This window comes from Saccopteryx bilineata, chromosome 12 (assembly GCF_036850765.1).
Source record: "Saccopteryx bilineata isolate mSacBil1 chromosome 12, mSacBil1_pri_phased_curated, whole genome shotgun sequence".
NCBI lineage: Eukaryota > Metazoa > Chordata > Mammalia > Chiroptera > Emballonuridae > Saccopteryx > Saccopteryx bilineata.
In genome coordinates, this window is record NC_089501.1 from 27893419 (window position 1) to 27921378 (window position 27960).

The 27960-nt window shown below is 37.9% G+C and overlaps 2 long non-coding RNA genes across 4 annotated transcripts; both read left to right on the top strand.

Annotated features, from left to right (window-relative positions):
- The first annotated feature begins 535 nt into the window (after positions 1–535).
- Positions 536–23978, top strand: LOC136316379 (uncharacterized). 3 transcript variants are annotated; one of them, XR_010727693.1, is made up of 6 exons: positions 536–674; positions 7344–7545; positions 10128–10282; positions 18871–18922; positions 19437–19530; positions 20291–23978. It is a non-coding gene; the product is annotated as an uncharacterized lncRNA (long non-coding RNA). The 3 variants fall into 3 exon arrangements; XR_010727694.1 differs by lacking the exon at positions 19437–19530; XR_010727695.1 differs by lacking the exons at positions 536–674; positions 7344–7545 and adding an exon at positions 9871–10029.
- Positions 23979–26214: 2236 nt separating this feature from the next.
- Positions 26215–27385, top strand: LOC136316380 (uncharacterized). The gene is made up of 3 exons (XR_010727696.1): positions 26215–26286; positions 26606–26632; positions 27136–27385. It is a non-coding gene; the product is annotated as an uncharacterized lncRNA (long non-coding RNA).
- Positions 27386–27960: the final 575 nt, after the last annotated feature.

A 27960-nucleotide genomic window follows, 5' to 3' on the forward strand; every position in this document is an offset into this window, starting at 1 on the left:
GCGGCTGCCGTCGGGCTGGAGGCGGTCGGTCGCCTGTGGTTGCAGTTGCGCTGGCTGCCTCCTCTCAGCGGGGAAGAGTTGTTGTGTGAAGCTGGGGCGGGCGGCCGAGCCTTTTATACGCTCCGGGCGGCTCCGGCTCGCCAATGAGCTGAATGGAGTCCCACACAAACAGGGACATTCCTCGCATTCCTCCCCACCTTCCTGCCTCATCAACTCACACCGGATTGATCCTGACCCCTTGACACTCAGCATTCCTCCCGTCTGAAAAAGCTGGCACACTCCAGCTCACAAAAAAAAAAAAAAAAAAAAGGCTCAGTAGTTCCAGCACCAAATAGGATATTTTTCTCCCTTGTCTCTTCGCACCACTCCTGATTTATATCATTTAAAAACATATCGGCAATTATTATTTATACCACTCACTCACGTTTCTAATAACTGTGCCTGTTCTACCCACTAACAAATCCTTCTTAGGATGTAGGTAACTAAAGAGGCTAACAGCATGGATTCCTTAAAAATTTGAAAGTGTGTCTTATTTATTATATTTTTGTCACGATGTTAATTTTAGAGGCTGTCTGCTTTTGAAACTCACCAGAGAGCAGAAGAGGAGTTCGTTGCTTTTAGGCTGAAATCCCCACGGAGCCTACCTGCAAACCCCTGAATTCCATACTGGAGGGGTAGGAATTTGACCTTGAGTATCTTGGGGTAATGGTTTGGATGCCTATTGCCAAACAAGACAGAGAACAAAGCCAGAGGTCTGAATATGTGTGCAGTTTTCTGGGGGAGATTTCCAGCATTTTTGTGCTGTTTTTTCTAAAAAAAAATGTAGCAGTTTTATTGTTGGGGTATAGGGAGGGAGAAGAGAGGTGTGGGCATCAATATTTCCAGAAAAACAATCTTGTTACGTCAGAACAGATGATTGTGTGTTAGGTAGGTAGAGGTTCTGGATGTTGGGGTGAGAACACAGGAGTGGGAAGGGAGGGGAATTAGGCAGCAAGGGGCCAAGGAGAAGGTTGGGGTTTACCTGGGGTGTTGAAAACCATTGGTGGGTCTGAGAGATGAGTGATTTTTCTTACACTCAAACCTATAATCTTCAAATGTGGATTGTACTTGGTTTGTCTTGCAGTAAAAAATCTCTTTATATAGCAAGAACAGTGTACTCCATTATATCTGGTTATGAATTAAGAGTGTCAGTGAATAATATATTTTAGTGACTCCACACATCTATGAATAGTGATTATGACTTCTTATTACCCAAGGAGTATACAGCCTCGTGGGATGAGATCAGGTCAAGGAAAGAACAGGTTTTATACCCTCTGCTTGTGTACAGATGTAAAATATGGCCGTTAAAGTCAAAACCTAGCTCCATTTCGTAACATGACTAGTTCGCTTCACTAAGAACTCAGTTAAGGAACTGTGCTTTCATTTAGAATCTATAGTTTTCTTACTTTTTGTTAATAGCTCCAGTTACCATTTTATATAAATAGAGTGATTCTAGGGCCATGCCAGTTGTTTTTTTCTACTGTAAATGCCACATCATTTGACAGTGGTGTTACCAATGAGTTGTTGATGCTTCATTTTATTGATTAAAGGTAGCCATATCTGTTTCTGATGTGAAGACAAGCTTTCAGAAACAACACTGTAGATTTCTAAGTTGAAAACAGCCTGTATAAACTGGTCATATATTTCTTTTCAGAGTCTCAATTCATTTTGTTGAAAAATATCCAAGACAAAAAAAAAAATAATAACCACTCCAACTTCAGTGTAGACCACATCATCTGTGGACAATTACTTTGTTAAGCAATCCACATGTTGTACAGTGTAGTTGCGTGTCAACAGTGTGAATGGCCAGCAAAGGGGGCCTCTGGAGCTCGGGAAGAATTTTCATCATTGTTATTTAATGTTCTTTCCAAGCATTCCTCAAAGAGAAGAGGCCTAAACGTTCCTATTTAAAGAAGGAACATTCCAAGTTATGTTAATAGCCACATGTGTATTAAAGGCAACTTGGCCCCCAGCTGTTTCTTCCCTTGTGGATGATTTTAAAAGTCCAAAATATGTGGGAAGCCACAGTGAAATCTTTCAAGACCTAAACCCCCAATTACATCTACCACTAATAGTTGGAAAGGTGTGGTCAATGGGGAAGGGGAGGGATGTGAAGTTCTAACCTCACCTAAGGTGGGATGTGGGCTCAGTGGTGAACTCTCTCTGCTTGCAGGGTGAAGTAGATGGGACAAAGGTGGGGAAATTTTGAATCTTCGGCTTCGTGTGAAACAGTTAAGATTTTCATTCATGGAAGATATAAATTCCTGGACTGGTTTACATTTGGGTGACCTAGGCTGTATTCTTGGAACTGCCATTCACAAATCCTAGGGAAGTCACAGTAGGAGTCATATTCCCAAGTTTCTGTTTATAAAATGATGGTCATAATGAGAATATTTTTTATTTCATAGGGTTAATGATGGTTAATTAAATTAAAATTCTCCAGGAGTTGGTACTTTACTTTTTTTTTAAGCCTTTCTTGATATTCTCTTTCTCCACGAGCATATCAAATATATTGATATTACCATTTTGCTTGACCTGTGGGGGCGCAGTAGATAAAGTTTCAACCTGGAACACTGAGGTCACTGATTCGAGGCCCTGGGCTTGCCCAGTCAAGGCACAAAAGAGAAGCAACTATGAATTGATGCTTCCCATTTCTCTGTCCCCCACCCCCAAAATCAATAAACTAAAAAAAAAAAAAAAAAAAAAAAAAAAAGCATTTAAATATATTATCATTCTGTTCTGATGGTAAAAATATCATGACATTGTATATGATTTTACTATGAAAGTAACATGGTCCCTCAAAGTCTTAAAAGTCCATAGCAGCTCCAAGTGGATGGTTTTAATATTGGCTAAGAGAAAATAAGCATATTGAAATATATGGAACATGGAATCTCAGAATAGAAAAAAACTCTGTGCGTTATGAGGTGCATGATTAAAACTTCTTTGAAGGGTTTAAAGTAAAAGATTATTATTGAGAGAGAGAGAGAGAGAGAGAAAAGGAGAGGGAGAGAGAGAGATGACACCCAAGACATTCACAGACTCAGAAGTATGTTTATATTGTGATACAGGACATCAATGCCAGGAAATTCAAAGGGAAGGGCTGACACTCGGTCCCTAACTCATGCCATGGGATCTGAATTCTTGTACTATTATAAATGACTCAGCAAATGTTTGTATGTGCCTGGGCGGTAAAGTGGAAATAGTGGCTTCTTATAACTCGTCCAACTCTGACTTATCCCAACCTTTTGATTGACAGTAGGTCTAGCACTGGGAGAAAAAGGTCTTTGAATTTGTGTGCAGAATGGTTAAGATGCACTAATTTTGTCTTGTAAGCAAGTGTTTATCTAGCAAATACTTTTTAGAAAGCATTTTTTTTCCCCTGGTAAAATGAGGAATTCACTAAGCTGGCCACCGAGCCCTGTTTACAGAGCTATATAAGGTATGTGTGTGTCTATGTGGGCATCATTTGCGCAGGTCGTTTGGTTAAGTCTTGTAAGATGTTCAGCTGTGGATGTACTACATTCCTTCTCGTATGTTTTTTGTTGTTTTTCCCCCCTTAAAAAAAAGAGGTTACTTGATCAGGTATCAGACATAGAGAAAACCTGGCAGGACTACAGGAAAGTGGCCAGACTTGGAGTGTTTGTGTACTTAAAGAAGGAATTTTGCACATTTTCAACTTTGAATCCTGGACATTTCTTATAAGAGCAAGTAAGAGTCTGTGCCAGCCCTCAAAGCGGAAATCAAAGCTCCCAAGGAAACATACTGGAGGAATGTGACTTAGAGCCAAGACACATACGCAATACATACACTGAGCTGTCAGATTTATAGGAAGTCTGGCCGTGTAAGGACATCTGGACAGTGAGTGACTTGTCGTGGTGGAGGTTTGGGAGTGGGCTTCTGATATTTCTAGCACACCTCAAATTCAATTATGTAAATGAATGTGCCAGAAAGCTTTTTGAGAATTTTAATAGATATTATCCTAAAGACTTCAGGGACCCTGGCTCGGTTTTCATTGCCTTATATTTGCTTAAGATGAAGGTTAAAGAGAGGATGTACTCTCTGGGAGTTCAGAGGTGGGAACACAGCACGGATGTTTACTATCTAAATTACATTCATTTCCTTCATGCCTTTTCCCTCTTATAATTAGTTCTCTGGCTTTCTTAGGATATTTTCTGATGCAAAGGTATTTGTCCGAAGGTAGTCAAGGTTGTTTCATGTGGCCTGTGTTTTATGTTTGTTTACTTACTTGTAGATGGAATAGAGGGTTAGCAGACTAAGGAAAGAATTTTTTTTTAGTATAATATTTTCTTGAGTTTACTACTTATCTAATTTATTTTTTTAATATTATTTTCCAATTACAGTTTACATTCAGTATTATTTTGTATTAGTTTCAGGTGAACAGCATAGTGGTGAGACATTCATGTACTTTACAATTTACAAAGTGTCCCCTCCAAAGACTTCCGGTACCCACCTGCCACCATACATAGTTATTACAGTATCATTGACTATATCCCTATGCTGTACCTTAGATCCTCATAACTATCCTATAACTACCAATCCATACTTCTCAACCCCTTCACCGTTTTCACCCAGCCCACCCAACATTTCACTCCTCTGGCAACCATCGGACTGTTCTCTGTATTTATGAGTCTGCTCTGTTTCATTTTTTTGTTTATTTTGTTCTTTAGATTTCATACATAAGTGAAACATATTTTATTTGTGTTTCTTTGCTGACATATTTTACTTAGCATAATACCCTCTATATAGGTCAATCCATGCCGTCACCAATGATAAGATTTCATTCTTTTAAAATTTTATATATTGCCTGACCTGTGGTGGCGCAGTGGATAAAGCGTCAACCTGGAAACACTGAGGTTACCGGTTCAAAACCCTGGCTTGCCTGGTCAAGGCACATATGGGAGTTGATGCTTCCTGCTCCTCCCCCTTCTCTCTGTCTCTCTCCCCCCCTCCTCTCTAAAATGAAAAAAAAAATTTATACATTTATTTATTAATTTGAGAGAGAGAGAGAAACATAGATTTGTTGTTCCACTTATTTATGCATTCATTGATTGATTCTTGTATGTCACTTGGCTGGAGATCAAATCTAAGATTTCATTCTTTTTTTATGGCCAAGTAATATTCCATTGTATACATATATCACAGCTTTTTTATCCACTTGTTTATTGATGGGCACTTGGGCTGCTTCCATAGCTTGGTTATTGTAAATAATCCTGCACTGAGCATAGGGTACATATATTTTTTTGAATTAGTGTTTTGGGTTTGTTCAGATATATACTGAGAAGTAGAATCACTGGGTCATAAGGCAGTTCTACTTTTAATTATCTGAGGAACTTCCATACTGTTTTCCATAGTGGCTGCAAAAATCTTCATTTCCACTAACAATGCACCAGGGTCCCCTTTTCTCCACATCCTCATCAACACTTGTCATTTGTTGATTTATTAACAATAGCCATTCTGATAGGTGTAAGGTTGTATCTTATGATTTTAATTTGGATTTCTCTGATTACTAGTGGTATTGAGCATCTTTTTGTATGTCTATTGACCATCTGTATGTTCTCTTTGAAGAACTATCTCTTCAGCTCCTCTGCCCAATTCTTAATTTTAGGTTTTTTGGGGGGTTTTTTTGATGTTCAGTTGTATGAGTTGTTAATAAATTTTAGATATTAACTCCATTTTGTAAGCATAATTGGCAAATATCTTCTTCTATTTATCAAGTTTTCTTTTTACTTTTTTGGTTGTTTCCTTTAATGTGCAAAACATTTTCAGTGTAATGTAGTCACGTTTATTTATTTTTTCTTTTGTTTCCTCTGCCTTAAGAGATATGTCAGAAAAAACATTGCTAAGAGAAATGTCAGAGATTTTACTGCCTATATTCTAGGAAATTTATGGTTTTGAGTTTTACATTTAAGTCTTTAGTCCATTTTAGAGTTTATTCGTGTGTATGGTGTAAGAAGGTGGTCCAGTTTGACTCCTTTGATTAGTTTAGTTAGAATTCTGTGCTGCCTCTAGTTGGCTTGCCTTAACCCGAGATGATCCTATAGAACAGAGGTCCCCAAACTACGGCCCGCCGGCCACATGCGGCCTCCTGAGACCATTTATCCGGCCCTCACTGCACTTCCAGAAGAGGCACCTCTTTCATTGGTGGTCAGTGAGAGGAGCATAGTTCCCATTGAAATACTGGTCAGTTTGTTGATTTAAATTTACTTGTTCTTTATTTTAAATATTGTATTTGTTCCCGTTTTGTTTTTTTACTTTAAAATAAGATATGTGCAGTGTGCATAGGGATTTGTTCATAGTTTTTTTTTATAGTCTGGCCCTTCAACGGTCTGAGGGACAGTGAACTGGCCCCCTGTGTAAAAAGTTTGGGGACCCCTGCTATAGAACATGGTGCTACTAGCGGTGGTAACGTGTCTCTAATAGTTTTCCTGACAGATTAGCAACTCAAAATTTTTTTAAAATTTTATTTGGACAATTAAATTTAAGAGGTGACATTGATTAATAAGAGTACATAGGTTTCAGGTTAATGTTTCTATAGCATTTGAACTGTTGATTATATTGTATACCCATCACCCAAAGTCAAGTCATTTTCTGTCAACGTGTATTTGTCCCTCTTTACTCCTTTCCCCCCATCCCGTTAGCAACTCAAGCTTATTACAGTTTAGCAACCAGGAGTTTTTAAGAGTCGTTGGTTTTATCATCCTAAATGAGAAGAGTCTTCTTGGTGATACTTAAGTGATAGTGAGTGGGAATGAAAAAGAGTAGCGATAACCATCGTTCAGGTGTGTAATTTGGTGAAACCGAATTAATAAACTTAAGAGGAAGAAGGAATTGAAATAGATAACTTATGTCAAAGAATGAGAGTAAGTTAAAGGGTCAATATTTGAAGGGACTAGTGTAAATGTACATGAATGTGTCCCTAGAGATTCTGTGGAGGGTAGGAAGGTGTGGACAAACTAAACCAGGCCCCATTGGTTCATTCTTTCCAGTGTGCTCCCACTTTCTGTCAAGAAGCCTGAGACCCTTCTCACAACTTGAAGGTTCCCTGAAACAGTTTTTAGAAACCATGATATAGGGCCCAGAGGACTGGCTAGAAGGCTAGAGGTGTGAGTTCCATACCTGACATCTACCAGCCATGTGAGCTCAGGGATGGCACTAATCCTCCCTGAGCCCCAAATTATCCAACTGCTCATAGTTACTTTTCATCCCAAGGAGACCATATTTATGAAAGTAGTTTTACATGATGTATTAGGATTTTAAATTTACCTGTTTCTTCTGTTCTTCAGTGGCTCTTCCTTGCCCGTAAGGACTAAACTTAAGTTGCACAGCGAATGGAGCATTCTCTAAGCACCAATGTCACCAGATCAATCCCAAGAATGCTGACTCGACCTAGAAGCCACTGCTTAGAGCCCTGGTCAGGGCACATATGAGAAACAATCAATGCGTGTACTAAGTGGAACAGCAAGTTGATGCTTCTTTCTATATAAGGTATGTGATTCTCTCAAAAAAAAAATAAAATAAAATAAAGGGACTAAAACCAACTCAGCTTTGACTATAAAAGCCCACAAGCCCACAGTCTGACTTTATAAAACCATTCATCTTTGCAGGAATCTGAATGTTAAAACTCTGTGAGAGCTGAGAGGAAATCTAATTCTACTTCAGTTTTTAGATTAGATGCTCAGAATTGATAGAGATATTTAACAAGGGAATGTTTTTTGTCTTATGCCTCTAATATCCCTTACATCATCTGTATAGAAGAAATATGAGAATATATTTCTCTTTTAATCGTAGGTTTTCAGGATACCTACAAAGAAATTCTTTACCCAGCTTCTTCTCTCTTCTTTTTTATTTTATAGTTTTCATTCCATTTTGGGGGATATAAGGGTTCCAAATTGTCCTTTTTTTCTTCAATGAAAGACTGTGATACTAATCCTTAGGTAAGAAATGGTGTGTAAATATTAAAGAAACTACTAAAATTTTGTTACTGCTTGCATCGATAATGTTACATGATGCCACAAATATTTTATAATATATATATATTTAGCATTTTTCTTTCATTTCATTTTACAATGTGAACCGTGGTATGCTGCTCGTGACAACCAATTTTTCAAATTAAGTGGACCCTGGTAGCCAGTACATCTTGGAATGCTGAAAACAAAGTGGTTCAAATTGTTCAAAGAGTTAAAATATTTTCCTACCTGTGAATCTTTATTTATTTATCTATCTATCTATCTATTTATTTATTTTACAGAGACAGAGAGGGAGTCAGAGAGAGGGATATATAGGGACAGACAGACAGGAACGGAGAGAGATGAGAAGCATCAATCATCAGTTTTTCGTTGAGACGCCTTAGTTGTTCATTGATTGCTTTCTCATATGTGCCTTGACCGTGGGCCTTCAGCAGACCAAATAACCCCTTGCTCAAGCCAGCGACCTTGGGTCCAAGCTGGTGAGCTTTGCTCAAACCAGATGAGCCCGCGCTCAGGCTGGCAACCTCAGGGTCTCTCGAACCTGGGTCCTCAGCATCCCAGTCCGACGCTCTATCCACTGCGTCACCATCTGGTCAGGCCCTACCTGTGAATTTTAAAATAACTATTCTTATGGGAATCATATATTAAAATCAGAACATATGGATAGGGCTTTTTGGGAAGATGTCTTACCTTCTAGATTGGTGCTTACACCATTCATGAAGAAGGAAAGCACATTATTTAATCTGTTGACATCATCAAATTAAAAGAAAAGTAATGCATTGTTTAATTTGACATTAGCGTGCACAATGCGAGTTTTGTGTGAGTAACTTAACAACACAGCTTCGTAGGCTCTGTCTGAATACCTGAAATGGATATCCTATATGGCTTTATCCCCTTCTGTTTATGTAGAAACTTTGCATTTTAAAGCTTTTTCAAAAATACAATCTCACTTCAGCTTCATAACACACCTGTGAGGTATTATTCTCTCCATTTGCAGATGAGAAAATTGAGGTCCAAGAAGGCTAAGGAACAACACCAGCTTGGTTACAGGTGGAGCAGAGACATGTGAATTTGAATTCAGTTCTTCTAAAGGGAACACATTCGCTTTTCTTCCAAATTCCACTGCTTCTTTGCTGCAAATTCTGCATATAGTGATCTGTGTTCTTAAGATAGTTACCTCAAATCTTCTTAAGCTTCTTAAAGAGCACACCCTGGAAGGCATCTAAAATACTGAGGGCTAATTGGCAGAGCCAGCATCATGCTGTGGTCTGAGATAAGCCTGAAGTGGAAAGATAATATTTACTGATCTGTGTTAGGAGAGAGGACCTTGGACTTAAGACAAAGATTTTTGTTTTTAACTATTAAGATTTTTGTGACATTGCTGTCGACAGATGTGTTGCTTCTTATCCACTAATGAACTGGTGTAGCTAAAAATGGAAAAATGAATCAAGATGGTGGGTGTGCTTTGGGAGACTTAATATCAGGGTGTGTACTACTGTGACATCAGCTTCAGCCCACACTGAAAACGTTCAGTCGTTCAGTCTCTAACTGAGAGCGATCTTGTTTAGGCCGAGACTCGGACCAACCACAGGCATCATAAAAGTCTTCTTGAGAACTTGCATCATTCACTGATAAGCTACTCTTATGAATCAAAATTATGTGACAGAGACAGGCCGTCTGCATCGAAGCAGTGTCTACTATAAACAGATCTTTTTCACAAGTATCCCTTAAGAGCCGTGTGCCCACATGTTATTGACAGAGTGCTTCTCTCATGAACTTTATCTCCAGTGAAAGTGCACTTCCCTGAAACTGAATTGAGTGTGTGTATTTCAGGCTTACAGCTTTCCCCTCTCTCCTTCCACCATGGAATGATTCAATTTGAATTACGACTAGTTTTATATTAATGGAACGAGGTCTATGTCATAACTACACATGGCAGAGCTTAAGAGTGCTGTCTAGGAATGGTGGGTTTATAATGAGGGAGTTTTACTGATCCATGCATGTGAGTGAAAGTTACCAACTTTAGCATAAAGTTTCATATAACCGTCGGCTTGCTGATGTCTGGAAATATTTCACTGTCGAGCCATTTCTCACATGTAGGTGGTGAAAGCTGATTTTGTCCACGTGAGTCCTCGGTGATGTTTTCATCTTTTCTGACTGCTCCCCATGGATTCTTCTTACTCCTGTATTTTGCCCTGCTGTTTCCATATATGGTTGTTTCCTGAAAACCCGACTGCTTGCTTTCAGCCCTGTGGGTAAGTAAACAAACTTTCTGTCCGATTTGACTCCGTTTTACTTTGCACCGGGACTGGGCACTGCCACAGACGAATAGATCCCCTGTTGGCTTTGACTGCTTTACAGGCAGGCCTTGCTCTCCCCAGTCAAGCAGATTTTTCCTGGCCAGCTTCTGTGGCTGACCGAGGAGAGTCTCTCTGATGTTCTCTTCTTCTCCATTGAAGCCTGGCCTTAATCTTCAGAGGGCTCAGGGACTCCAAACTCCTATATTTCTCATGCATCACATCTAACTTTCCAAAAAGGGAAAATGACCTTATACTGAGCACAAATAGCAATCCAGAAAGTCACTTGGTTTACAATAAGTGCGAAGGACGAGGGGAAGTCTTAGACTCTGCATGAAGGCGGGTGACGAAATACATTGACAAGAACATCACCTGGCATCCTTCAGAGAAGCACCGCTGAAGTTTTCTTTGCTCGGGGTTTCCTATTTTTCTTGGCAGTGGTGGGAGTAGAGAAATACTACTATTTTACTATTTCAGACAGCTCAATATTCAATCAAGCTAGGTCTGGAAAAGCAGAGGAAAGATACCAATAGACGATTAAAACAAAATTTTTTGGTATTTACATCTACTTTTAAGATCCCAAAACTAAAGTCTGATAAAATAAACTGGATTTATGTTTTAGCTAAACAAGATTTTCAATGATTCTAGTTCTATATCCTGCTATAAAATTTTATTACTTTAAAATAGATTAATTCAATAGTTTTAAGTACCGGTATTTCATAAAATTAGCCAACACTTCAGATTTAGCTATGCTTTTTATTACCTTGATTTTAAATATCCTATGAATAGACATAATATCAAATTGATTTGGCGATGGAATTTGATGGACTCTGAATCTCTCTTGCTGACTACGGCAGGAACAGTCTTCTCCCTTCTCCCATTATTTAGCCATTCTGTTAAACGCCTAACACTGAGCAAACTGCTGAATCTTCCTAAGCCTCAGTTGGCTCCTCTTAGCTAATAGCACCCACCACATAAAATTGTTGTGACAATTTGTGAGGATCAGATGCCCCAAATCGAGTATGATGCCTGTCATAGAGTAGGCACACAATAAATGTTCGTTAAAGCAAAATAAAACTTTTCTTTTAGTTCATCTCTAAATATTTTCTGATACTAAATTTCTGCCTTAGCATATTGCCAAGTATTAGCCCATAGCCCACTAGGTTTTCTGGGTCATGCATTATGCAGATTACATGGAAAGAAAAGAATGTTGTGATAGTTTCTGTTGACAGCCTTTTTCTGGAAAGACACATATAACCATTGTTATGTCACTTGTGAATGGGCTATGAATTGTGATTCTATTCTAAAGGATTCTTTTTCTTTCTTTCTTTTTTGCTATCAAGTTGCCATTGAGGGGAATATACTTAAGTTCTTTTTTTTTTTTTTTTTTTTTTTGTATTTTTCTGAAGCTGGAAACGGGGAGAGACAGTCAGATAGACGGGATCCACCCGGCATGCCCACCAGGGGCGATGCTCCACCCACCAGGGGGCGATGCTCTGCCCCTCCGGGGCATCACTCTGTTGTGACCAGAGCCACTCTAGCGCCTGGGGCAGAGGCCAAGGAGCCATCCCCAGCGCCCGGGCCATCTTTGCTCCAATGGAGCCTTGGCTGCGAGAGGGGAAGAGAGAGACAGAGAGGAAGGGGGGTGGGTGGAGAAGCAAATGGGTGCTTCTCCTATGTGCCCTGGCTGGGAATCGAACCCGGGTCCCCCACACGCCAGGCCGACGCTCTACCGCTGAGCCAACCGGCCAGGGCCTATACTTAAGTTCTTAAAGGATACAAAGAATACAGTTAACGAATTTGATACCAATTATTAAGAATCCCTTATCTAGAATATCTAAACAGATTATATATATCAATGTTGATGAGCAAGTAGAAATTTTTATGATAAAATAATAAATTAGACTACTGTTCAATCTTAGATTTAATAATTTTATGATAGTTGCAAAAACAGTGCCTGGAAAATATCTCTGTCTGACATGAAGAAGTGAGCAAGTGTGTGTGTGTATGTACACTTGGGCAATATTAGCACTATAAGAGAAGGAAGGAAATTTAAGTTCCTAATTTTGCCATTAAAATCATGAAGGAGAGAGAGAAAGTGAGTTAAGTGCTAATATCTGTTGAAATGGGATCCAGCCTCACCACATGGATGATACTGAATGCATGTGTACATATGGGGACATTTAACCTTATGAAATTCAATAACTAGACAGGACAATCCCAAAATACAGACAGCTGTGCAAATGGAAAATGAAATATCCCTTTCAATAATACAATTGTATTTAAGCTGCAAAAAACCTGACTTAATTTTATAATACTAATAGCTTAGGAAAATTGGATAGAGAAACTTAAATGTTCCTGTTATTAACTGGTCTTCTGATCTACATTATTTGCACGCTCCAATTTATTCCCGACTCTGCTGCCTGAAGAATTTGTCAATGCAGAGTGCTTACTCACCTGCTTAAAGCCTTCCCAGGGTTTCCATTGCCTTTAACATAAGGCCCCTTGTCAGGTTCCTGTCTTCTCCAGGCCTTTCTCTCACTGCCCACCATTCCTGCCTTATTCCCTGTTTTCACCTCCAATTTTACTCTGGTCAGTTCAGTAACTTCAACTTTATCATGCTGTTTCATACCTTTATAACGTGCTCATTTTGCTCATTCAGCACTTGGAGCAGCTATAAGGTGAGTTTACACCGAATAAACTTTGAGATAGTGGGAACATGTTTTCATATTTGATCCAGTACTTGTACACTCACACATGCACATAGACAATATTTTATAGCCAAATATTTTATAGAAACAATGTTTATTGTTACTATATGTGATACTTTTGGTATGTTAAACTTTGTTACATTTCATGTTTAAAAAAAATCATTGCCTTTTACTTCCAAGCTTATTTTATTGTCTAACTGAACCCATACATGAGAATATGCTCACACCCTCGTGAGTCTGGAACCCCGAGTATCAGGATAGGCTATTTGAATAAGCAATGGAGGGAGTGGGGAGATTGTGTGAAGATGTAAGGTTTGGGATGGCTGTGGACATTTTGGGACCAACAAGGGAGCACCTGTGTTGGCTGGGAGACCAACGTGTGGAGTCTAAGTGAACTACAGCACAGAACTGAGACAGAGAAAAACCCTGGGATGCTGTACTAACTCAAGTTTATCAGTTTCGGGACTTGATGGGTCTTTTTTCCTTTTTTAATGGTTTCTGGATATTGTACTATAAAATGTCCTAGCTGATACAAATATCACCACTGTGAGAGCTTCCTTCCTTCCTTCCTTCCTTCCTTCCTTCCTTCCTTCCTTCCTTCCTTCCTTCCTTCCTTCCTTCCTTTCTTCTTTCTTTCCTCCCTCCCTCCCTCCCTCCCTCCCTCCCTCCCCCTCCCTCCCTCCCTTCCTCTCTCCCTCCCTCCATCCCTCCCTCCCTCCTTTCTTTCCTTCCTTCCTTCTATCCATCCATCCATCCATCCATCCATCCATCCATCCATCCATAATGGAATACATAGCATCTTGGGACAAAGGCTTTCTAAAAGTTCTAAAATTTTGGAATGGTGATAGTATAGAAATCCCTTTGGTTTAAAGACAGTTATCAAAGATCATAGGGGAGCTTACTGACAAATTGGTACCTTTTTTTCAAGTTTCTAAGTAATTTTTTTTTACATTTTTTTAAAAAAAATTTAATTATTAATGTTAGAAAAAGGAAGGGGGGGAGACTGACAGATAGTCAGAAACATCAATCCGTTTCTGTATGTGCCCTGACCCAGGATTAAACCTATGACATTACTGTATGGGTGTGATGCTCTAACATACTGAGCTCTCTTGTGAGAGAATGCCATTGTCTTTTGGGGAAAATAAAAGTACTAAAAAAACCCTAAGGTAATTAAAAAAATAAAATAATAATCTAGTCTGCTGTGGTGACAACACCAAAAGTCTTTTTCTTTGCTCTAGACAGTCAGGGGCATAAACACTATTTCTAATAGTTTAGCACAAAGTTGCCTCTTTCCTAATGTGCACTGTAAAGCCAGAAGGCATGGCTACCATCACGGCTGCCTGGCCCATGCAGGTTCGCATTGGATTCGGACAGTCAGTAAAGAAACAAAGAAGCCAAAAACTGGTGGGCCATTATCCTAGCTTGCACCCAGCGGGCAAGTAAAAACACACACTGGGCTCCAAAACCCACTCACATTCAGTGCTCACAAAGCCACTGACTTATCCGAGTTTCCTAGAATCAAAGGTTTCTAGCTCACCAGACTTATTCACCTCTGTTCCCCATCTCCTTCCTTCTCCCTGCACAAACTCTACACAAACTGGCTTCTCACTCAGCACTCCGCCATCTTGGCTGCTTCTCCTGGCCTCCTCCACGTGGCCTTTCTCTGCTCTCCTCTCTGCTTTCTCCTCTAATCTCAGGAACCAAGAAGTTTCTAAGTAATTTAATGTATTTCTTGGAAATTGAATTTTTGTGAATAACCTATCTCACAGCATCAAGTACAAACATATCTACCATTGAATGAATTCTTTATGTAAAGTTTGGGAACTAACTCAAACTTTAAAATATTTTATAAATATTCTATATTCAGCTAAAATTACATAATTACTGAAGTCTTAGTAACTATGGTGATTTATGTCATAGCATATTTATATCAATTCATAGGTAAGCATCTTGTATTTATTGGTTACATAAATAAAATTTCTGAGACTCATGTATTCATAACTGGTAACTTTATATTTTCCAGAATACTGTGAGATACAGTGTTTATGTTATTCAAGCCAATAATTTATTAAGTGAATAATTTTCTAGAAAATTAGATAGTAATATTAATAAGTGTTTAAGACAAGTTGTTAATTGACTGGCTGATGTAATTTAAAAAATTAATGTAATTGTCAAAGTTTCCTAACCTTAAATATATCTTAGTATGGAGCTCTTTTATCCTAATAAATCTATTCAGTCAGTCATTTGTTGTTGTCTTTCTCTCAATGAAATAAATAATTCACCTGACCGGTGGTGGCGCAGTGGATAAAATGTTGACCTGGAACTCTGAGGTTGCCAGTTTGAAACCTCGGGCTTGTCTGGTCAAGGCACATATGTGAGTTGATGCTTCCTGCTACTTCTCTCTCTCTCCTCTCTAAAATGAATAAATAAAATTCTTAAAAAAACACAAGTTTTAAAATGAAATAAATAATTCACAAATATTTTAAGCTTTTGCGACATTTCTAGTATTGCATTAAGCACAGTAGGATAGTAAAAGCTACCTACATGTTGTTTACAAGGGGGTCATGATCTATCTGCAGAAGAACATTATATATGGATGAAAAGTTAAGCCAGTTATCCTTCTAGATGGGAACCTCAGGGCATCGAAAACTCTGGAGGATTGGCGTGATGCAGTATTTCACGACCCTGAAATTAGAACTTTTGAGGAACTCTGAAGTACAGATTCAGATAGCGTTGCATACTGTAAGGCTCAAGAACTCTTTCTCAACTGTCAGTGGGTTGGTGGTAAGTCATTATGTCTTCATGAGGGGATATAGCACTAAATGTTCCTTAATGAAGAGGAAGAGAAGTGGTCAACATGGAAAAATCCTGATGTGACTTTTTTATGGACAAAAGCTGAGTTGAAGGACAAGGAAGAGAGTAGCAGCAAGGGCTTTCTAGGCTTTTGGGAATGGTGTGGACAGTCTTGACTGTGCAAATTCTGTGGTGTGTATGCAAGAGAATAAACGGGCTTTTTTGATCCAAACCAACATGGGAATGAATTGGAAAGTTTAAGGAAGAAATTGCAGTGCAGGAACCAGAATCCTATTTTTTTTTTTTTTTTTACTATAATGTTGAATACATCACTTACATTTTTTTTATTCATTTTAGAGAGGAGAGAGAGAGAGAGAGAGAGAGAGGAGAGACAGAGAGAGAAGTGGGGGAGGAGCTGGAAGCATCAACTCCCATATGTGCCTTGACCAGGCAAGCCCAGGGTTTCAAACTGGTGACCTCAGCATTTCCAAGTCGATGCTTTATCCACTGCGCCACCAAAGGTCAGGCTACATCACTTACATTTTTAGTCCTGTATTCTTTTGAAGCTTATATATTTCACTTCATAATGGTTTGTAGGACATAGAGAATGCTAAAAATGTAGATTTATAGGGTAAAATGAAGAGAGCCTCAAAACTAAGAATTAGCGATGCTGACATCATTGTTATGCTTTTGCTCTCCTCTTGCTTTAATAAACGTTATCTCTTGTTTTTTTTCTCTGCAAATTGTAAAGTGCCAGGCATATGGGGGAAGAATAGAAAACACAGTAAATATTTGTTGAATAATCCATCTTTTTTGAGAACAGAGATTATATATATATATATATATATATATATATATATATATATATATATATATATATTTTTTTATGCTTCTCCATGACTCTTTCTAGGATGCTTTACACACAGTGGACATTCAATAACTATAAAGTATGAAAGTGTTTATATTATCAAGGAGCAAACATGGCTAAAGTGAATATTACGTGGCCAAGTTGTCTGACAAATTCATTCATTCGCTCGGTAATGGACACATTCACTGAACACTGTGCTAATGCAAGGACTATTAGTCTAATGGTGATTTTAGCAAGAGTTTCATGTCTTAATGCCTTTCCACAGGCTGGCCAACTCTTACTCATTCTTCAACTCTCAGCTCACATGTCACTTTCTTCTTGGCATTTGGACTGGGTTGGGTGCTTATCCTTTGTCTAACTGTATGGTGATTTGCCTTGTTCCTTACCCGACAGAGCTCCACAAGAGCAGCATTGAGTCATTCACCTTTATGTCCCTCGTACCAAGCCCAAAACTTTGTTTATAGATGTCCCTTGATGAGAGTTTGTGGAGTAAGTGTTTGTGGAAAAAATATAATATTTAATGATGGTGTTGTCAGATATCTGGCTTTGAACTGGCAATTTGGCTTTTAAGTATTGTGTCCAGAAAACGAACTGGAAAAAAAAAAAACTTTACTAGAATTATAACAGTTTGGAGACAAAAAAATGATTGAACAAGAAATACTAATTAAAGTCATAAAAAGGCAATATAAATACAAGGGTAAATGTAGTTTACCGTTAGTAAACTCTTCCTATTGTGAGGATGAGTGCATTTTTATTGTGACACTTTTACTGTGCACCTAGTGTTCCTGTTGAGACTTGGCAGGCAGCCCTTTCAGTGTGCATTGACTGAGAGAGCAGGGCAGCAGGGACCTGGGAGACCGTCAGTTCCTCTCCCAGGATCATGTCCCTGTCAGAGCCAATAAGTGGCACAGCCGGGATTTCCACCCGGAGTCTCTAACTCCCCAAGTTCCACAGATATTTCCAGATAACATACCACCTTTTAGAAAGTAAAGAGGATATGGTAACCTATGAATATATATCAAATAATATGGTATATTAACAACAAAGTAGAGTATTTTCTGTAGAGTTTTAATGCTTACTTGTTGTTAGATAAGGGACCACATGAATGTGTCTGTGATTCTTAAAAAGAGGAAGAAATCACTCTTTTAGATTTAGGATCATTACAATCAGTTAGAATTACATATAAATATGAAGGTAAAAGTCTAAAATTGGGAACTTTTATACTTTACATTTTTTTGTAATTATTGCATCTTACATCATACATTCTTTTGTTTGATTGTATAATAAGAAAAAGTAACAATTTTCCTATAAAGTACACTTGGAAGAAATTATGACTTTTGTCTAATGTATACAATATTTTCCTTGAAACCAGCATAAATACCTATCACTTCATTATTTTCATATTGAACTTTCTTTCCCTAAATTTAAAAAGCCTAATTAAAGTATAATTGTTAATGAAGGAATGATGTTTATTCAAAGTTTAGGTAATAAAAACTGTCTTTTAAAATACCCCACATCAATAACACTTTAAGTCACTTTCATTGAGAACCAAGTAGAGATTTCTACAACTGTCTGAATGTTATGAAGGTGGGTGATTGTTATTTTCGGGCAATCTGACAATTGACTTAGAAGATGAATAGGTAAAACAATATAGAGTCAGTGTTGTATGTGTTGTTTGTGTGTATCTCTTTCTCTCTCTCTCTCTCTCTCTCTCTCTATATATATATATATATATATATATATATATATGTGATATAGAACATTTAATTAAAAGTAACCCAAACTGAAAATTCACTATAATTGGTGGCTTTTTTTCCTTTTAATTTTATGCTCATTTAACTTGTAGACTAATTCTTGATGCATATGTTTAACCCCAACTTAAAAAAAAAAAGATGCAAAGCTCAGGCAATTTCTATCTCCACTCCCCACCTCTTAATGAAAAAGATAGATGTGTTTAAACCCACATATTTCACTGATTTGACTTATTAAAGCTCCATTGACTTAAATAGTTCCAAAGCTCTACACATATAAATGTTAGCAGATAGTGTTATAAGGCCAAATCTTAAATGCAAGGGAAATGTAATGTTCACTTTAAATATACAGCTAGCATATTTAAGAATAGGAGTTTTCTTTTTACCTTGTCATGAAAATAACACAATGTTCTTTGGTTTCAGATAACAGATTGAAGAAGTTACTGAACGAGCCTGACATCCTGCTATGAAAAAGGTAAGGATGAAGGGAAGGAACAGTACCTGGGGAAATTCAAACATATCACATATTCATCACATCTTACTATTTAATATCTCCATTTGTAAACTAGATTTTTATTTAACATAAATATAGTGAAAAATTATGTGCTTTTACTTTTAAGATTTTTTTCTGTAAAAATAAAAGGCAAGGCATTTGTCCTACAAGATAAATAAATAGCATTTGCTAATTACCTTCTCTTCTAAGTATGGCCTCTCTAGAGTTTATTTAATGTGGTTCATCTTCAGAAAGTTGCCAGGCAATGACAAAGACTCATACAGGAAATGCTCACAATTTTATCTATAGGAAAAGTCTCATGAAATAAAGGAAAACATTCTTAAACTGTCTGAGAATAGTTTTTTTTAAGCTCAGTTTAGGGTAGTGTATTAGAAATTAAGGCATGGCAGTTATTCCTTTAATAATAATAATTATTATACCAGCTTTGGTAATCAACAACACAATTGACATGACTTCCTTATGCATTTTTATGTAGACACAATTAGAATGGTTTTTCTCCCCGTGAGGCTTGGAATTTATGTTAAGACTTGTCCAAAGCCAAAGCCATTAGCTGGTTAGTGGCAGAATGGGTAAGTAAGTGCATGTTTCCTCTGTCTCCATTACTTTTTTATTCTCATTACCTCATTCTGTTTAATTTACTATAGGGAAATATATTCAGAAGAAAATAAAAATAAATAGAAAAGAGTAGAATGAATTCTGATCTAGGACTGTTATCTTTAGTAATTTCCTAATACTAAAAAATTTGGGGTTCAAGTGGAAGTTCACTTTCTGGAATAGGGCTTCTCAGTGTTCCCGCGACCTCTCTAAAAAACACTGTTAGCTCAGGATAAGGAAGGACCATTAAGCGAGAAGCAGGAGGACAATGTTTTGTATTAGTAAAAACTTCATAAACCAGGTTAAATTAGCACTGTAGTTCATAAATTAAATTATTTTTGCTTTGAGACTTAGACTTTACACTAAAAAATATTTGTCAAATTGACTAAGAAGTCCTTTTAGACGTGGCCTTCCTTCTCAGAAAACAAGTATTGTGATGAATTCAGGGTAAATACATTTAAGACATGGATTGACTATTTATTATATGAATTTAAAAGTTATCAAAGTCTTGAGAATTTGTTTTAGAAAAGTCTGCCAAAAAGCAAGCACCAAGAAAGTAGTTTTATTTTTGGTTCTAATTATAAAAGTTGACAGCTTTTTTTTTTTTCACATCTGGTCAAACATATTCATAGAATCAGGGACTCGTGGAGTTGAAAACATCTTTGGGATCATGTGGTCTTATGTTTTCCAAACTTCTACCCATGGCCCTAATGACACAAATGTAATCTTCTGCAGAGCCAAGAGGAGCTGCTGTGCTTGCTGCAAGGGAGGAAGCTGGAGCTGGGCTTACCACCTGCAGACCCTGGGCTCTGCAACACAAGTACACCCCCCCCCTGCTTTACCGGTGAGGACTTTGGCTCTGTGGGTAAGGTGTCATGCTCGAAGACCGCGTCCCAGACAGACAGCTGCAGAGCCGGTTCTCAAGCAAATATTCTTTCTTCTGCTGCTCTTTTGATTGCACCCTGTATCTGTCATGGTAAAGAATCTACACTTTAGAACCCTTAACAATGCAGATTTGTCTCTTTTCTACTTTCAGTATAGAGTCATATATGATGAGGAAGTCCGTTTATTTTTCTTTTTAAAGATTTATTTATTGATTGATTTTACAGAAGTGGGGGAAGCGAGGAGTAGTCATAGTTGCTTCACTTAGTTGTTCATTGCTTGCTTCTTATATGTGCCTTGACGGGGCAAGCCCAGGGTTTCGAACCGGCAACCTCAGCATCCAGGTCGACACTCTATCCACTGTGTTACCACAGGTCAAGCCAAAGTCCATTTAACTTGATATCAGCATGATGGGCTTATCTCTGGACCAGCACAATTTCCCAAAGTTTAATCAGTTAATTTATTATTTGCCTGATTACCTACTTTGTGCTGGGTCATGCTGAGCTCCATGAATATCATGCTGATAAGTACTCTATCTTTTCCTTATAAGTATAAAAGGAATAGAGAGACACATAAATAAGTATTGCATCTCTTGTAGCTGCTTAGCTGGAAAGTAAATACTGTGTTAAAGATGATTCTTTAAACATTAAAATTTAATTGTTATATATATATGTTCTTTTCATGGTAAATACAATAGATATATTAGAAAAGTAGGGTAATTAATTGTTTTTTTATTTTAATGTTTTTAGAGCAAGAACTATTTCTTTGTAAATGATTTTTATTAAGTAGGTAATTTACTTATTGTTGTGAGTTGCAAATTCCATGGGCTGGTGGTACCAGGACCTCTGTTGAATGGCTAGTTGAATGATGAGGTTGAATAATGCTGAGAATGGAAGAATCTATCTCCTGCAGCCTAATTCAGTGGAGCCTGAAGGGGTGGTGGGGTGGTGGTGGATTGTAGATGTCCTGATAGAAATATTCCTACTTATGTAATTACTGATGGCAAAGGTCATTGTTTTCTCTAACTAGTCAAAATTGCTTTCAGCCTTGAGTATTTCCTCTCAGTGATTGGGCTTGATTGATTAGCCATTATCTAGACAAAATAAAGGCCTTCCTTTGGCAGGAAAAATTAATTGGAATACCAAAAACCCATGCAGATGGACTGGGCCTCATTTTGGGATTCCTTGCCATCTTGAAGCCTTGTTCATAATAGAGTTTAGGGTTTGAGGATCACCCTACCTTACCAGTACAAGTGCTTACTTAACTGTCTGCTACCTTGACATTAAATTGTGCCTATCTTTGTTTGCGACAGTAAATAAGGCTGTTTCTATCATAGTGGGCTGTCCACAACACAGTGAAATCTGCCTAACCTTACTCTACTTTTGAGAATAAACTCAAACAATGTTTATTCTCTACCAGGAAGGTATTGGATGCCCGTGTCATCATCTACGTGTCTGTGCTTGCTTCTATCTGAAAGTCACCTTAATCTCTAAGCATTCTGTGTAATAAAGTTTGTACTGAAGGCTTCAGTTTCCATAATGGAGTCACTTGTATTGGACAAACCCTTCTACAATAATGACTGTAAAGCTCAACAGAATATGTGAGGCAATACAGTGAAGGCACTGGAGAGTTAGGAGATAAGAGGGGTCACGGGCCTTGAGAGAAGAGAAGCACACAGCTGAACTTAAATTCTCCTTGGCTTTCCTATAAGGAGAGCATTTTTAAAATCGTAGCACAGGAGAATGAAGTACAAGAGTGTCATTGTTACTGGACTAAAGAGAAAAAAGAGTTTGCAGCAAACAAAGTGGCTAGGACAAGAGGGACAAATTTGTGGAGAGAAGGAAACCACAGAAAGTAGCCCAAATATCAGCATATAACTTCTGCTCAAATCCTAATCTGCAGATGATCAGGTCAAAGACCCTAAGAAACCTTGCACAGAAGAACATCTGGCTGGCCAGATAACTGATTTTGGATATCTATAGCCTCACAGTGCTGGGGAGAAAGAGGGAATTCACCAGCTGCCAAGAAAAAGGGGTATTGGGACACAGCTCAGGCTTTCAGTGGACATCCTGTCTGTCAAGCCCTGGGAGTAGGTACCTCACTCTGGGAAAACTGAAATAGATAGGCCCTAACAGAGCTTTAAATTAAGCCTATATAGGATCAGGTGATCTACCAGAATTTTTCCACCCCCTGAATGTCAGAAAAAAATTTAGCTCTCTTTGAAGGAAGATATTATTTAGAGTCTCCATAATGCTCATCATTCAATAAAAAATGACAAGACTTGCTGCAAAACAGGAAGAAATAACCAAAACTCCAGAGGAAAAAAAAAACAACACAATAAATCCATGGGTGATTTAGATATTGCAATGATCAGATAAGGACCTTAAAATAACTGATTAATAAAATCAGGGAAATGGAGAAAATGATGTACAAAAGAGATGAAAAGATGGATAACTTTTGAAATCTATTTAATCAAATGGATATTCTTGAAAATGATAGTATTTGACATTAAGAACTTTGGATGTTTTAACCGCCAGGTGAATACACCAGAACACAGGGTTTAACAAACCAGAAAACAGGTCAAAATAACCTAGGATAAAAGAGAAAACAGACTATAGCATAAAAGACACATAGTACACAAACTGACTTCAGAAGTTACTGTTCCCCAAAAAGAGATTTTGCACTTTGGAGCTCTATGAATTGTTTTACTCTAGACTATTGGATGCTATTAGAAACATACTTAGACACATCTAATTCCATTGCTGATGCAGATCATTTGAAATTTCAAGGAAACTTAAGGAATTGGGACATACTTGGGTTAATTTTAATTTTTATGCAAAATCTGTTTTCTATAAATGGTATCATTGCCAAAATTTGACTTCTGAAAAGAGAACAGAGTGCAAGATTTTGGAGAATAGGAATAATCTGGATCAAGTTTTCTTTCTATAAGAAAAAACACAATGGACAGGAGTTGGAGGGCTGGGTGAGAAAGGCAAAGGGATGAAGGAAAGAAAATAAAACCTTATAGACACAGACAACAGGGTATGGATGGCAGGAGGGAAAGGGGGCAGGGGAGATTGAGGAGGGAAGAGGCGGGACAAATGGTGATGGAAGGAGACTTGACTTGAGGTGGTGAGCACAATACAATATGCCAGGGGTCGGGAACCTATGGCTCGTGAGCCAGATGTGGCTCTTTTGATGGCTGCATCTGGCTCGCAGACAAATCTTTAATAAAAAAATAATAACATTAAAAATATAAAACATTCTCATGTATTGCAATCCATTCATTTCCTACCGCTCATGTTCATGGTTGCGGGTGGCTGGAGCCAATCACAGCTGTCCTCCGGGACAACACCAAATTTTTATTGGATAATGCATAATGTACATGGGTCATTGTATGGCTCTCATGAAATTACATTTTAAAATAATATGTGGCGTTCATGGCTTTCTCAGCCAAAAAGGTTCCCAACCCCTGCAAGATGCAGATGATGTATTATGGAATTGTACACCTGAAACCTGTATAATTTCATTAACTAATGTCACCCCAATAAAGTCAATAAACATTTTTTTAAAGAATAAATTAATATGTCCTTGTTTTAGTTCTTTCTTATTCTGGTTTTAATTTTAAACCATTTGGTTCATCAGCAGATCCCTGTGCCCTCCACTTTCTCCTGTTTTCTTTGCTTTCTACTTTTGATCTGTTCAGTTCTTATGCTCCTTGATTTTTACTATATTAAAATTTTATAAGGTTTTTCATTTCTGGAAAGTTAGGCAGAGAGCAGAATTTTTGATCCAAATCTTTGTAATTTGCATCATGAGAACTGTTTCACCAGTTGCCATGCTTCTTTTATGGCTTTCAAACTATTTTTCTTGAGGTTTTTGTGCACGGCTTGTAGACCCACCCTGATACTGTTGGGCAATGATAATGTACTCTGACAACAGTCTTACTGGTACCTTTGAACAAGGTAAAAATATGGAAGGCAGATTTATGAAGATGTTAATGGAAAGTGGATAGCATATTTTATCTTTCCTGTTCACTGATTTTCAACTAAAATTAACCAAAAACCAAAGTTTGGTATCATAAAACCTTGGCGATTTTATGTATCTGGAAATGGCTTCAGACCTAGAAATAATATTGTGTTTCCTCCCTCCCTTACCCTTTTCACCCCAATCTTCCCCAAAATTTTGATGGCAAAGAGGTTTCTCTGGGCACCCAATAACACACGAATTTAATTGTAAATGACTAATTACCCCACAGTTCTGCTAATGCATGATGATGACCCAATTTTTGAAGGTATGTCTTTTTTTTCTTGATTATAAATTACTTTAACAGCTGTTATGTCATGAAACTTTTTCAAAACTTGTGTGAAGGAGAAAGAGACAGATTTAAGTCAGCCTATTTTCAGGGTAGAGGAAGGGTAGACTAAGGGAGAAGAAGTGACTCATTGAGGGCAATAGCTAATGAGCATTAAAACCAGGACTCGTGCCTTTGTTACTGTTTGGTATTGACACCCTTCCTTAGAAGGTTTGGGTGAACTGGTAGTGGATACAGGGAGCATTATTATTAAAATGCTTTTATAGTATAAAGTAAGACTATGACAACCTTGAACCCATACTAGATACAGATTATACTTGTGAAAACTTTCCAGCGATACTGGAAGAGAGATGTTCTTCAGCACAGATGCCTTTTGCAGTTTGAATCCCTAAATAATTCTGGGAATTGGGACAAGGCAAAAGTTTTAGAAATTTGTACTAACCTTGGAAAAGAGAAAATGAATACCTGTATGTGGTTTGCAAGTTCAGGAGAATGTTCCTAGGAATAGGCAATAAAAGCTTGTCCAGTTAGATGACATTTGAACTAGAAAGAGCTTTGTAGATCCAATTATTTAAGCTGTCCTCCAATAGGATGCCAGGAACCTAGGCATGTTCTGCATGAGTGCTTTAGTGTCAAGGGTCATATTGAGAGATAGCTCTCAATATGGGTCTCATTTCCATGTCTTGTTAGCATAGGAACTAACTAACTTTATTCCATTCCAGCTTTTTTTTGTTTTACAATGTTTGTAGAGTGAAGAGCCTTGAAAGGTGGTGATAGTGCGTCCTTCTAGAGAAAAGGGCAGGCATGCTTACTGTCCAATATAAATGATTCAGGTTCCTTTAAGCTCAGGGTCCCTCTCTTGCAATGTATGTACAGGAGTCACCTGACCTTTTCTGTGTTGCTTTATGGAAATTGATACTTCAGGAGCCAGTGCAAGAAAATTCTGGCTACCACTACTGCTGAGAATAATAAAGTCAGTTGTTTCTGATCCAGATATTTCATGTCTTCCTCCAGCATCCATAAAAGTTTGAGAGTTTATGACGTAAGTGTTAGCTTGCAAATACCCTTCACAGTTCTGACAGGTCACAACAAAATCAACAACAACAGCAAAACCACAAGACATTTTGAGTTGAAGCATATGCAGTTTTCCTGAGTCTTGTGTATTTCTAGCAGATGATTCTATGAATTTCACAATGAACCATTGTCTGTGGACAGCAGATATGTAGTTGGTGAAAAGCAATCAGCAGATAATGACACTACAAAGAATTCGGGGACTTTTAGATAATTCACTGCTGCTCTTCCACTGCTGACTCTGCTGACTTTAGTCCCTATTAAGACCATCCTTGAGCAATCTGGGATCCAGGTGTTTAGTCTAAAGAGCTGCTTTTACTTTTCCATTTTATTGCTCAATACATTTGGGGATTGTCTTTGCTGGTTCTCACTACACTTGATTTTTACCCTTAGCTCAGTACTGGACTTCCATTTCTGAATAGAACTCTGTCCAGTTCACCTTTGAATGATAATTCTTACCAAGGTAAGTGATTTCTATCTCTTGATTTTTATGCTGATGAACAATGACACATCCAACCATCTCTGATGAGGTGTATGCTCATTTAAGATGGGGAATTTGACTTTAGCATTCTAGGTTAAGTAGGGTACAGTCATAGGTAAGGAAGTTCTTTAATCTTGGACTTTCTTCTTGTGAAAGGTTAATATGATTTTTAAAGATTTAATGTTGCCCAAAGACATCGCTGTTCACTTCTATACTTGACTCCTTTTATTTATGCTAATTATCCTCAGGGTTTGGCCTTAGTTTGGTCCCACCAACTTATGCTTTACTTATTCTTCCACAGTTCTGCCCTCTACCATCCAAGCCCCCGGTAAGTCACTCATTTGACTCTAGGAGTTGGTCTGTCCAGCTACCTTGCAGAAAGAAGCTCAATAAATATTTGTAGAATGTTTAATGAAAGCACTTGGTTGTTTTTATTTTAACCTTTTTTGAGCTCTTCAATCTAACTAAGACCTTGCTTTCCCCAATAAAAATGCACATAGAAAGAGGACTAAAAATACTACCAGTAATATGATAATATTAATCATAATACCAACATTGGCTGCATACTTACCTTGTACAGGTTCTGTGCTAAGTACTTTACATGTATTGTCACATTTCATCCTCAGAATTACTGTATGATTAGCAATATTTTACATATTAAAGAAACGGGCACAGAGAGACTGTCACACAGTGACAGGATGGATATTCTTCTACTTTCTACGAGCCAGGGTATCTACGAGCACATATTACATAGTTAAAGAAGAAAATTGAACTTCTACTTTTGGGTAAGGCTGACTTAAATCTGTCATAAAAATGTCTTCTTTATCCCAGGTGATAGATGAGTCATCAAGAAATATACTTGAGCCTGACCAAGCAGTGGCACAGTGGATAGAGCATTGGACTGGGACACGTAGGACCCAGGTTCGAGACCCCATTGGTCACCAGCTTGAGCGGCGGGCTCATCTGGTTTGAGCAAGGCTCACCACCTTGAGCCCAAGGTCGCTGGCTTGAGCAAGGAGTCACTCATTCTGCTACAGAACAAGTTGGATATACTGGCTTATTATAAATGTCCAGATATTAGATTAAACATGACTAAGTTGTAGTGTCTGCTCTTGTTTTCTTTCTTCAACCAGTGAATAACCTCATCATTCTCATGGTCTTTCATATTGTGTTTTGGATTGGAACAATATTTTTTATTTCTTCTCCCAAGGTTCAGAGGATAACACCATAGAAAGACTACGTACCTGTGACTAAACCGTGTAAATGAATGTACGTACTGTAGTTTGCGAGCTTAGGCAGAGTCTGCAGGATGAGGCAGAGTCTGCTAGGTTACCTCATGCGAAATCCACGATATTTGAGAGTTTTTGACCTCTTATGACCAACAATGGATTTTGCTTTCTTCTTCTTTTTAAAAATAAAACACCTGACATGCTTCTAAAGGAATAAACATATCTTCACAAACACTTCGGTGGTACACTCCAGGATGGAAAATTCTGGCCACCAGGGAAGATATTGGCTTTTTTTTTTTTTTTTTTTTTTTTTGCCTTATCAAAATTCTTCCTGACTGGTTGGCCTACCACAAATTTGCTTTCCCGTCTGTGACTATTATATGAGTCTGTGCTGGACAATTTATTTCATATTATTTGAGGAATTGTG